The 13,847-nt window shown below is 37.8% G+C and overlaps 1 long non-coding RNA gene across 1 annotated transcript; it reads right to left on the bottom strand.

Annotated features, from left to right (window-relative positions):
- On the bottom strand, positions 1-9,427 carry LOC141659281 (uncharacterized). Its single transcript, XR_012549703.1, has 3 exons — positions 9,349-9,427; positions 1,411-2,775; positions 1-1,088 (listed from the first exon to the last, which is right to left on the bottom strand). It is a non-coding gene; the product is annotated as an uncharacterized LOC141659281 (long non-coding RNA).
- Between the last annotated feature and the right edge of the window lie 4,420 nt (positions 9,428-13,847).

The raw sequence follows: 13,847 nt of genomic DNA, 5'->3' as shown, positions 1-13,847 counted from the left end.
ATAAGGTTTATAAGTTTAACAAAACATCTTTTAGTAATAAATCTAAAAAATTGGGTATCAATTGAGTTAATTTTTTAAATATTAGTTATGCATATAATAACACAATTAATGATGTGGTGTAGTGGTTGAAGATGACACATTAAAATTTTTTCTCTACAAGTCGCGTGTTCAATCCCAAGCACTTGCAATATCAATAATTATACAAATTTTCAGATTTCAGATTTCAGATTCGGGTTTCGGGTATGAATATCCAATTCAAAAAAATTCCGGGTTTCGGGTATACCCGAATTCGATCCAAAATCCGATGGATCGGGTTCGGGTATTCATTTTCGGGTATTTTTCGGGTTCGGGTCGGGTTCGGGCATGGATAAAATTTTCGGGTTTGGATATGGATTCTGCAATACCCGACCTGATCTGACCCGATTGCCATTCCTAATTGCAAGTGGCGTAAGCTGGTGGCGTTCTACTGAAAATGACTAATGTTGCTGAGCTGATTGAGACTTAAGAGGGGATGTTGCTGAGCTGATTGAGACTTAAGAGGGGATTGAGATAACAGAGTAAAGGTTGGCTGTGATAAAATCGGGGAATGATCATGATGTGCAGGCTCATCTGGAACAAATTGTTCAGGGGAATGGTTCACAATAGCATCATTAGACATCCGCAAAAATTCCTCAGAAGGTAATAAATCCCAGTTAGGTAACTCGAATGATGTATGATTAATATGTTTAAGAACCTCAAGTCGCTGCAAAGGTTCACTTCTTCGCAAATTCTCAAATCCCTCATTAACAAAATCAGATGCTTGATTACCCATGTCAGGAGCTTCCCCGTGGGGTATTTCATCAACCTGAACCCCTTTCCATTTTGGTGCATTAACTCCGCCTCGTCCTCCTTTGTGACCTTTTTTTTGGCTTTGGTCTCTTGAAAATTTCTTGCTCTCTTCGATCTTCTGCAAGAAAATCTTGAAAAACACTGTAGTTGAATGCATTTTTTACAAGTTGTTTTCCATGAGCGCATAAATGAGAAATATCTTCTTTGCTTCCATATATCTCGCCCCTTGTTATAGTAGCTATATGATCAAACATATCAAGCTGAAAAATGTTGAGCATACAAAAAATGAAGTAAGTTGATCAAATAAAATGAAGATTAATCAAACAGACAGGAAAAATATAAAATCTAAGCGCATTTATGTTGAAAATAAGTGGAAAATAATCAATGAAAGGGGGATCAAGTCGCCTGGTGCAGACAGTATATAGTATCAAATCTTTAATTTAACTAACGTATCTACGGAACCACTAAAAGAAATTACTTATCATTACTATATAAGTAAGGCTATTTATAATGTCCAGACAATTGGTACTACTAAATGGCACTACTTAGTAAATAGTAGTTAGGAAAAGAAAGTAAAATTACCGTATAAAAGTGCACTCCAGCAATACGTGTATGAAACCGGCGAGTAATGTTAATATACCACTCAAAATATCCATCAGCAACCCCGATACCAAGATGGGCACTAATATTGATCACATGCTCTCGTCGATGATTCCAATGAACAATATGTGGCTGATGCTTAGAAATCTAGTTGGTACATTATTTTCCTTGGAAATTAATATCATGCAGTGCCTTCGAGAATTCTTCATTTTCTGGTATTTCTTGAACCGTGCCAAATTGCCTTATACACCTGTCCGATAAATGTGGCTCCAAGATGTGAAAGCAGATCAAAGGCCCTTTATAACACCAAATTTCAGCATCTTCTTTAAAGTGCTCAGATAGCTTTGAAAGAACCTCATTGGTGTATGGCTGCCATTCAAAATGAGAAGGTGCAAGAGCATCCAAACACAAGCGATGAGTGGATAGCATATGTGAACTTGTGACTGAAAATTTTAAATGCTTACACCATCACATTCCATTAGGACCTGTATGATCACACCATAAAGGATTGTCCAAAGTCTCCAAAACTGGACCGCGATGAACATGAGCTAAAAATGGTAACCTGGTCCATGCCCAAAGCTGCAATAGAAGAACACATCCTACCATTTCCTCAACTCCACCCCTGCACGACTTGCACAACTCCCTAAACAAGTATGCGAGTACAGCTGCCCCCCAAGCTAAACTCTTACAACGGTCAAAGTCTTGTATCAGCGGGATATACATGCAGTGGACTTGGCCGCCTGAATGATCAGTAAATAGAATCCCGACAATCAGTTGTAGTATATATGACTAAGTATAACGCTTTACATCATCCTCAGATGGTGAAGCATGCAGATTTTTAATACATAAAGTCAACCAGCTCAGTTGTAATCGTCCACCTTTCAACTCCTTATCTTCTTCTTTAGGTCTCTTACCAAATATGTGCTCAACCAGATTCGCCCATCCACTATCCACACCACCAGTATTACCAGTAATAACGTCACCATCTATGCGTAAACCAAGTAGAACACCAACATCCTGAAAGGTAACTGTGCACTCTCCAACTGGTAAATGAAAGAAATACGTCTCAGGTCTCCAACGTTCCATAAGCGCAGTAATTAATCTCCAGTCAATATTGATACAAGAAAGTCTAGAAACCCTGTCAAATCTTAAGTCCTCAAGAATAGGAATCATGCTACCATGTAGGGGAGGAAACCTGGCTTGTGTAGGGTTACGCCGCCTAGATCGCTAAGAATTGCCACCACCAACATCCCATATAGTAGACGATCTATGGCTTGACTGCAACTGTAGCAAAGAAGAAATCTTAGGCCCAAGAAACATAGTTAACTCGTCATTCGGATGCATGACCTATAAGATAAAACAAAATCACAACGGATTAGATATTTAAAATGCCAAAAGTGATCTTAACAAACAACATTAAGTACACGTCTTTCTGAGTTTGTAACAGGATGCTTGAAAACATAAAGAGATTAGGAAACAACATCTTAAAGTGTGTCATGGATCACATTTTAGAGGCTCAGCGAAAAGGATAGATCAGCGAGGACAATGTTTATCATATTGTTGACAACATCAACATTGCTGGTACATTTGCTTCCGCTAATTTTGCTCCTGGAATCTTTCTCTTTGACGTCATGTTTAAAAGAACAATTAAATTCAGACACGAATATTTAACAACTTTTTAACCTTGTTTAAAGATCACCACTGTTATAAAGCCAGAGATTTGCTGTAATCTTATATTGCCAATAAGGCATGTAAGCTAGAGTCAAGAAGCTATCTTAAATCCTGTTGTATCAGATTGCTATGTAGTATCTAATCTTATCATTTCATATCTAGAACTAGAATTGACACAACACTGCGGTCTATTGAATGGAGCATTGCAGAATTGGTTAATCACCCCGAAGTCCAAAAGAAGCTAAGGCATGAGATAAACAACATGCTTGGGTTGGAGTTCAAGTCACTGAGCTAGACACCATTGTGATATTACATAATAAGAAACATTATTAATCAATTACTAAATAAGCAAGGCAGTTAACAAAGTGGAGACAATTGGCATTAACAAACAACATTAAGTATATAGATGATATTATAACATGTACAAATCAACAGTGCGTAATATTTTAATTTAGGTTACTACATTTGGTAAGACTTTCTTAATCTATTGAGCCTTGGCTCAGTCATATAAATTTCTAAATTATAATTGAATTCTCCAGTGGTGGTCTGGCTTACTAACTATTACATCCACCGTCTAAATTGACAAAGTACAGAGTTGTTGGTTTCTCTGAGGAAAAACGTAGTGTGGGTATATAGAATGCTACAACTAGAAACAACTTTTAGAAGAAGTACAACAAGCATCTATGAATTTCTTAATGAGCTACACCCGCAATCTAGTTTATTAACGAACATAAAAATTAATGTCTAACAAGTACATGGACATGTAATAATAACTTTTAATTCCGCAATCAGGGAGTGTAATACAAGACGGTGTCAAAATATTATAACCCAGGATTTTATATAACTTACACAAATAGATTGCTATAATTTAAACTTATGAACAAGCACCCAATGCAACCAATATAAATTTCATGGATCCAAATCCCCAAAATAGTATTTCAAACAGTATAACCACAATGTCCGTCTAACATAATAATCTACTTTAGTAATAAATAATAATAAGATATGAGGCATACACAAAACAAGATAATTAAACTCAATTTAAAATGAATGATATATAAACAACATTTAGTAAAAAAACCCTAATATGAGCATTAACAGAAATGTTGAAGTTGCAGAATTGAAGCTGAAGATGAACAACAAAGTAATGAACAAAATAATATTTCAGCTTAGCTTGCTGAGTACAGAGATGATGAATTTATACTAGTCTATATTCAACTATACAATGCCTCTGTATCTATATTTTCTAACTGATTCTGTTACAAGAGTGAGATGAGAGATGCAAGCTTGCTGATGTGGCTGCTAGGCTGTCATTTCCTTTTCTTCCTTATCCTTTGATATGAGACTTATATCTGTAACATCCCCCCTCAAGATGGGAGTTTGAAATAGATTACAAACACCCAACTTGAAGAGAAGATTGGAGAGAGTACCAGCAGCCAGTGATTTAGTAAACATATCGGCTGGCTGATCTGCAGAAGGAATATGACGGGTTTGAATAACCCCGAGTTGTAGTTTGTCACGCACAATGTGGCAATCAATGTCGATATGCTTCGTCCGTTCATGAAAGACGGGATTAGAAGCTATATATAGGGCAGACTTACTATCACAGAAAAGGGTAACCGGAGTAAGATCAAAGTAACCAAACGTGCGAAACAGTGAGAGAAGCCAGGATAATTCACAGCAGGTGTCAGCCATACACCGATATTCAGCCTCAGCAGATGAGCGAGAGACCGTGTGTTGTTTCTTACTCTTCCAGGAAATAAGAGATTGACCAAATAAAATACAGTAACCAGTCAAAGATTGACGAGAAACACGACAGCCCCCCCAATCAGAGTCACAAAAAGCTGTCAAAGTTGGTTTTGTGTTAGCAGCCATGAACAGTCCTTGACCAGGAGACGCCTTTAAGTACCTAACAGTCTTGTAGGCTGCTTGAAGATGATCCACCTTGGGTTTGGAGATAAACTGAGATAGAACTTGCACAGCATAGGCAAGGTCAGGACGAGTGACCGTGAGGTATATAAGACGTCCGACAAGGCGTCTATAAATGAACACATCAGCATCAGACAAGTCTGGGCTCTTAGACAGATGCAATTGGTGATTTTGATCAAGTGGAACTTTGGAGGGACGTGCAGCAGCAAGACCTGTGTCATGTAAGATATCAAGAGTGTATTTGTGTTGATGAAGATATATGCCAGCGGTAGAACGAGCAGCTTCAATGCCCAGAAAATATCGTAAAGATCCCAAATCCTTGACCTTAAAAGCGGTAGCCATATGAGATATGACATGCTGAATTAAATCCTTACTAGTACCAGTAATAAGGATATCATCAACATAGACTAAAACGGCCACAAACTGAGGACCAGAGTGAAAGGTGAATAAACTATTATCAGCATGACATTGGATAAACCCGTATTGAACCAACGTGTGACAAAATTTCGTAAACCAGCATCGGGGTGCCTGACGAAGCCCATAGATAGATTTTACCAGTTTGCAGACCCAAGCAGAAGTGTCTGTAATTGCATTAATGGCAGGAATAGAGGACAATTGGAAGTAACCCGGAGGCACTCTCATGAAAACTTCCTCATGAAGATCGCCATGGAGAAAAGCATTCATAACATCCAGTTGAGTAATAGGCCAGGATTGAGAGGCTGCAACAGCAATTAATAGACGCACAGTTGTCATCTTTGCAACTGGGGCGTATGTTTCAAAGTAGTCAAGACCATACGTTTGAGTGAAGCCTTTAGCTACCAAACGGGCTTTGTATCGGTCAATACGACCATCTGGAAAATACTTGACTTTAAAAAGCCATTTACAATCAACAATGTGTTGATTAGAAGGTCTGGGTACTAATTCCCAGGTGTTAGTACTTTCCATAGCATGAATTTCAAGCTTCATAGTTGTAAGCCAGTTAGAATCGGAGGCAGCTTGTTTAAAAGTAGAGGGTATAGGAATGGAGGCAGAATTGCATAGGAAACGAGAATAAGAGGAAGTAAAAACGGTATATGACAAGTAATGTTGAATAGGATATTTACATGTATTGGAGAGATGCATACCTGAGAGCAGACCTGCAGATGAAGAACGAGAAGAGACTGGCAACCCTGTATAGTCTTTAAATTTAGCTGGTATTTGTTTGACACGAGTAGGTTTTGTAACAGCTATAGGTAGTGGAGAGGGTGGAACAGAAGGGGTAGAGGTGTTAGATGTAGAAGAGGAGTGTTGTGGAGAAGCAAGAGTATCCAGAATAACAACTGAAGGAGGATTGTCAGTCTGAAATTCATGAAAAGGTGATATGGGGAACATAGGTGCAGTTTCACATGGAACGGTAGTAGAGTGTGACAAAGTATGAAAGGGAAATTGATCTTCTACAAAGATAATATCCCTGGAAATGTAACATTTCTTGGTCTGTAAATCCATGACTCGATATCCCTTTTTGTTAAATGGATATCCTAAAAACACACATTTGATGGACTTGGCAGCAAATTTATCAGGGATGGAATAAAGATTGGAGATATAACATAAACAACCAAACGCACGTAATGTCGAGTAATCAGGGGCTTTATTAAACAAAAGCTCATAGGGTGATTTATATTGTAACACAGGAGTGGGCAATATGTTGATGAGATGAGCTGCAGTAAGAATGCAGTCACCCCATAGAGAGATAGGAAAGTTAGCTTGAATTTTAAGTGCGCGAGCTACATTCAAAAGATGCTGATGTTTACGTTCGACAGAGCCATTTTGCTGAGGTGTGTGGGGGCAACTAAACTGATGAATAATGCCTAAGTGAGTCAGATGACTATGGAGATTCGAATTAGTGAATTCACTCCCATTGTCGGATCTTATGATCTTGATTGTTGTGTGAAATTGATTGTGAACATAAGATATAAAATCTGCAAGTAAAGTAAATACTTGAGATTTGGAAGTCAAAAGAAACACCCATGTACTCTTAGAGAAATCATCCACTATTGTAAGAAATTTGTTACAAGTACCATGGGTTACATGTTTATAAGGACCCCAAACATCACAATTGATGATATCAAATACATGACTACTTCTGGAATCCCTTACTGGAAATGGTAGTCTAGTATGTTTTGACAAGTGGCAAATTTCACAATCAGGTAATACAGAAGATTTAGGTATTGAAATACTAGGAATATGACTTAGCACAATTGTGGATGGATGTCCAAGCCTCCAATGCCATTTAGTTAGCACAGATGTATTAAACTGACAAGTATTTGAAAGAATAGCTGACTCTGGAGTGATATGAGTAGGAGGGATAAAAGTTGTGTATTTGTAGAGACCATCACTGAGGTTACCAATCTCTATCTCCATCATCGATACAGGGTCCTGCAAGACACATTTAGTAGAAGAAAATAGCACATGACAAGAAGAATTGTGAGCAAGTTGAGAGATAGACAATAAATTGCACTGAAATTTTGGGACAACGAGAACATCTTGTAGAGTAATGTGTTTGGACAAACATATAGTGCCTATGTGAGTAACTGAAGATACCTCTCCATTGGGTAAATGAAGTTCAGATTGCATAGGTCTGATATTACTGACTAGATGAAGAAATGGTGTAATGTGATGTGTAGCTCCTGAATCTAATATCCAGGTGCAATCAGAATTGATAAATTGAACAGGAGATGCAAATATGGCAGAATTAGTAGAGAGATACATAGTACCTGCCACATGATTTGTACTGTTATGTAGCCAAGGAGCTGAAGAAGAGGGAACTGAGTGAGATGCTTTCATTTTAGACTGCAACATCTGAATCAATTGGTGACACTGTGACTCGGAAAGTTCATCAGACACATTAGTAGAGGAAGGCACCATATCTGTTTTAGGAGATTCAATTATGACAGTAGCAGCACTTTGCTTAGTAGAAGATGCACGAATCTTAGGCTTTGGTTTGCCATGAAGACGATGCCACTCCGGATATCCATGTAGAGCAAAGCATTTGTCTCGATTGTGTCCAGACAAGTGACAGTATTCACATTCAATAGCAGTATCAGGATTCCTCCTATCATCACGTCTAAATGAACCTGATTTCCTCTGATTATTGTTATGTATAAATCTTGCATTCATAGCTGAGTGTTCAGGCATCAAAGATATCGGTTGCACATGACTACGTTGATTCTCGTCTTGCAAAAGCATAGCATATGCTTGATTGAGATCAGGTAACGGAGACATCAACAGGATTTGACCTCGCGTAGCAGTAAATTGCTCGTTTAATCCCATCAAAAACTGACTTAGTTTCATTTGTTTCTCATAATTCACAATCTTCACAGTCAGATCACAAGTACATGTGGTAGTAGGTGTAGAACAAGAACATCGAGGTATAGGAGCTAGATTTTCCAGTTCATCCATTAAACCTCTAAAATATGTGAAATAACTAGTAATTGATTGTGTGCCTTGTGTGAGAGATGCTAGTTCTTTGCGTATATTGAACAATCGAGGTACGTTGTTTTGTGAATATCTAATAGCAAGATCTTCCCAGATTTGACGAGCAGTATGCATATAAACAATACTTTTCCTAATTTCATTTGAAACAGAGTTAAGAATCCATGAAATTACCAAATCGTTGCTTCGTTTCCATAACGCAAACTGTGGAGATGTAGTAGCTGGTTGCTGTTGAGTTCCATCGATAAATCCGAGCTTAAGCTTTGCGGAAAGTGCAATTTTAACAGATCGACTCCATTGATGATAATTGGAGTCTGTAAGAACTTCAGTGACGAGAGAGATGCCTGGATGATCCGATGAACTCAGATAATATGGATGATTTATGTCGATTACAGTCGCCATGGAAGATGTAGAAGCTGATTGAGAGGTGTTAGTATGTAAAGCAGCAGCGTAAGATCGCATCACATATAGAGTTATAATTGTGTGTGTATAGATCGTGGCTCTGATACCATAACAGAAATGTTGAAGTTGCAGAATTGAAGCTGAAGATGAACAACAAAGTAATGAACAAAATAATATTTCAGCTTAGCTTGCTGAGTACAGAGATGATGAATTTATACTAGTCTATATTCAACTATACAATGCCTCTGTATCTATATTTTCTAACTGATTCTGTTACAAGAGTGAGATGAGAGATGCAAGCTTGCTGATGTGGCTGCTAGGCTGTCATTTCCTTTTCTTCCTTATCCTTTGATATGAGACTTATATCTGTAACAAGCATACACTGCATCAAATCAATTCGATAAACATTCAAAGCTATGGAATGATTGAAAAAGCAATAAAACTTACTAGAGTGTCTCTGATATGTAGATGAGATGGAATCGTGATTCTCGTCGCCGAAGATATATCAATTTGTTTGTGTTAGAAATGATTATGTTTGGGTCATAGGGGTAGGAAGTAGGTATACGCATTTGCTTGATGCGGATCCTTTTGGGTAAAAAAGGCACTTGTCCCGACAACTGTTATTTTGGGCCGCTCTTATGAAATAATATGTTATTTTAGGCATTTTCTCATTATTAAACAATCTGGCCCGATGAGACTCAACGAACGAAGACCCATCGAGCCTTTAAATCATTGGGTTAAAGACCCATGTTGTTCATAGACCGAAGGCCCAATTAGCCTTTGACGAGCTATTCATCAATGCAGAATCAAAACGGCTTCTCTCATATCAATCCTTCAACTTTTGTCCAGATTCTTCTCATAACGGACAAATATTAATTACAGTTTTGAGTATAAATATCCCAAGAAATTTTAAAAACCACACAACTGAATACACTCTCAAACTCGCTCTGCATTCTTTTATTTTCAAACCTATTATACATCCAGATTACTTATTCTCACACCGGAGGTGAATCGGGGGACAATCCCTCGCATTCTCTTCTTTTTCACGTCCAAGCCGAAGGCTATTCTTAACGAACAAAGACTGTTCTTACATCTGAAGCAATCTGGACGTAACATTTGGCACCGTATATGGTAATACGAGATATTGGGAAAATGACAGACACAAGCCATGAACAGACACCACCTGGTTTCCCTCCTCTTGACGAAGGACAAACATCCTCATTAATCGATTCTAACGGGGTACTTAAATTAACCCCCAAAGAAGAGGCTTTGCTACTAAAGATCCGAGATGAGAAATTGGCCGCAGAGAAGGGCAAGGCCAAAGAAAATGAATAGGCAGAAAAAGAGGCGGAGGCTAGGAAAAAATGAAGGGAGGTCGATGCACTACGATTAAAAGCTCTACAGCTCCAAAGAGAAGAGATTGAGTTACAGGAGAAGCACTTCGTAAAGCATTACAGGCTGATGAGACGGTTATAGTCATTCGGCCGAGGGAAGATCGAAGGGGATATGTCGAAGAAGAAGAGTCTGACTCTGATTCGAACCCCAAAAGGAAGCGAACGAAGGACTCGGCTGGAGATAGCCATGTTCGATGACAGAAGGGTTGACCGAGAACTGATCATTACAGAGGAGATTGAGCAGTACCGACCTCCTCTAGGCGAGGAGAGTCAGTTCCCAAAGATGAGAGAGTTAAACGGAAAGGGTGACCCGAAGGATCACTGTGAAAAGTACGAATTGTTAATGATAGGGATGGGTCATAATGACATCATGCTTTGTAAGATGTTTTAAACTTACCTGAAGGGACCAGTTTCGATGTGGTACAAATATCTTAAACCTAGATCCATCGGCTCATACGAATAGTAGAAGAGGAAATTTTTGAAGTATTATTCCCATCTGTGCCGGAAGGCGAAGGAAACCGAAGCCTTGGGCACTGCATGCAGAGGTCGAACGAGGAACTTGAGGATTATCTGCTCGGTCTAAGGAGGAAGCTGAGATGGTCACCAACTTGGACAAGGTCAAAGTGATGGGCTTCCTCACTGCGGGTTCGGACCCCTACAAAGGTAAAAAGCTTCGCTATTTCCTTTATGATTTCCCCCCAAGTCCCTTAATGATATTTATGTGAAGGGAGAGAATATTCAGAGAAAGATGAAAAGTATCGGGGGCTACAAAGACTCCCGAAGGGATGACCGCTCCAAACAAATAAAGAAGTATGACTACTCGAGGGCCGCTAGTGACCGAAAAGATAACAGGATAGAGGGGAAGAAGGAAATAGACCGTGGTGCCGAACAACGTCGAGAGAGAGATTTCATCATGTTCACACCTTTGATCGCTCCGATCTCCAAAATTCTCCACGAGATTAAAGGAAAACCGGGATTTGTTCATCTGACCAAAATGAAGGTCCAAAATATTCTCAGAAGTAATATGATTACCACAGAGATAAAGTGTTAAGTCCAAAAGGTACATACAGAGGGGGGTGAATGTATGTTCGTCATTTTCTTAAATTAATTGCAGCGGAATATCAAAACTAAAACAAAATAAACACACAAAAAGATTCTGGGTAAATATTCTTTTTATTCAAAAGTATAAATACCCGGAGGTTTTCTTACAACTCCAAATACAAAGATTCAAAGCTACACATATAAAAAGAACCAAAGCAACAAGCTATAAATATAGGGTTCTTCTTATCACTTTAAAAATCTAAAGCTCTTATCAAAAGGTATTAAATACAATCAAGGGAGTTTTAAATAATGAGTGTTACAAGTTTGTCTTTAAATGGTAAGAATCAAATTGGGCATGACCTTTCCTTATCAAATCAGGCTTTCAAAGAGTGATGAGATAATTTTGCAAAAGCTCTGCACTGTTGTAAAAATGGAGAGATTGATATTCAATTTGCATTTATTTGGTTATATAGATTGATAGGCTGGAGAGAGAAGAAGACTATGTGGCTTAATTATGTCCAAGCATTTTAAATTGATATCTTGTACAAATTAATCAACTTGCGATCGGGTGATCCAAGGATAGCTTTTGTATTTAGCTTTTTGGAGTTGAACCATTTAACTAGAGACCACAGGGACATCAAAAGTTGCCTTAGAATTTGGAATTGATGAACCTAAGTTGCGACCTTGCATGCCTGGAGAATATTCTGAGTTGATCAACTAACCTGCGACTCCCATGTTGTCCCTTGATAAATAAATAATGCCTTGAATTTCTTTGTTTCTTGCGACCACAGGAGTGCTTGTGGAGAGAATTTTACTTAGTTTTTCTTGAGCACTTCCCTAACCTGCGACTCTATTTCCTTGTGGAGCTGCTATCTTGCGACTTGAATAAAACCCGTGCAGTCACTTGATCTCTTTTGTTTTAATCCTTTTCTAACCCGTGACTCCTGTACACTTCTAACCTGTGACTCGAGTAGTAGAAGTAGTACAAGGACTTGGTTTCTTTTTATTGCTCAAAGAAAATCAAGGCAGTACAACAGAAGTGAGTCACACGGCGTAACAACCAAACACATCGGTCAGGACAGATATGTACGTACTGAAATTCACAGAAACAACCAATGATCAATGATATGCCATAAGGGATCAAAGATTTCTTCTGAAATCTGTGAAGACTTATCAGAGTCTCCAGGCCATAAATCCATAGTTATCATATTTCCTTTCATGGATCACGGACGTCTAGTACAAGGGTCTGGTTCACAGACGACTAGTTCCGCTCTCAGGCCATCGTATTATTCCCGTACAAACCACTATACATTCTTCTACCAAATATAACCAACTTCGCTAGGAATCCTTAAGGTCTTCACACTGATCCTGATAACTGCTTTGAATGACTCGAGCCTTATTCCTCTGAAGCCTGGATATATTAATGAACTTCATATGGATCATTGTTGACGTCTTCTTCACTACAGCTAACAAAACCTTTGTGTATATGCCCAATAAATAATCTATACTGATTCTAGTGGAGTATAGATTATTTCAAATTCCTTGTTCTATGTTGAGTTATCCAAACCGGTATTGTTGAGTTATACATACAACTTCAATCTTGCTCAACAATCTCCCCCTATTTGACTGTTACATCCGACGGTCAAATAATAATGGAGAAGCCACAGTTTGGAGGATAACTCAACTAACCAAAACCAAAAATAACTTCAATCAACTTTCAACTTTCAATCCTGGACTTGGAAATAATACTATCTTATATCTGTTGGATTTTTAACGCAGCGGGGTCATGGCAAAACACTTTTACACATACAAAATCCAAATAAAAGCATATAAATCGTGAATAAAAATTCGAGGGATCGAATCTAACCTTTAAAATAATTCGGAGACAACGATCAGAGATCCTTAGCAGTTGCTCCTCAAGTGTGAAGCACTCCACCGGTATCCACCAAGAAAACGATGTTAAGGAGGAGGAAGGAGGTGGCGAGAATTGGGTTTTCCAAACTTTTTGGGTTTTCGGGTTAGATGTGGGTTGGAATAAAATAGGGTCTATAATAGTGTATTTATAGGCAAAATTTTCAGCTGAAATTTTCCCATAAATATTATTATTATTATCCCATTTATTATTCTCATTAATAATTAAAATACCTTTTAATCATTAATCCTTTTTCTAAATACTTTAGAAATAATTCTCTCACTTGATTTAATTTCCAAAATTTAAATCCTTTAATTAATAATATTAAGAACTTTTCTTAATTAATTTATAATCAATTAAATCTCATTTAATCAATTATTAAATTTGCCAATTAATTATTTATTTTATAAATAAATAATTATTAGCCATTATTAATTAATTCCTCCACCATTAAATCATTCTCTTTTTATGGTGTGACCCTGTAGGTTCAATATTAAGCCGGTAGTAGAAATAAATAATAATAAAACTATTTTATCATTATTTATATAAATTCTCTAATTTATTAAATATGATTAATTAATTAATCACATTTATTCTAC

The sequence above is a fragment of the Apium graveolens genome, chromosome 5, assembly GCF_009905375.1.
Source record: "Apium graveolens cultivar Ventura chromosome 5, ASM990537v1, whole genome shotgun sequence".
NCBI classification, from domain to species: domain Eukaryota; kingdom Viridiplantae; phylum Streptophyta; class Magnoliopsida; order Apiales; family Apiaceae; genus Apium; species Apium graveolens.
The sequence above is the reverse complement of the archived record's forward strand: the minus strand, read 5'-3'. Positions and strand labels throughout refer to the sequence as shown.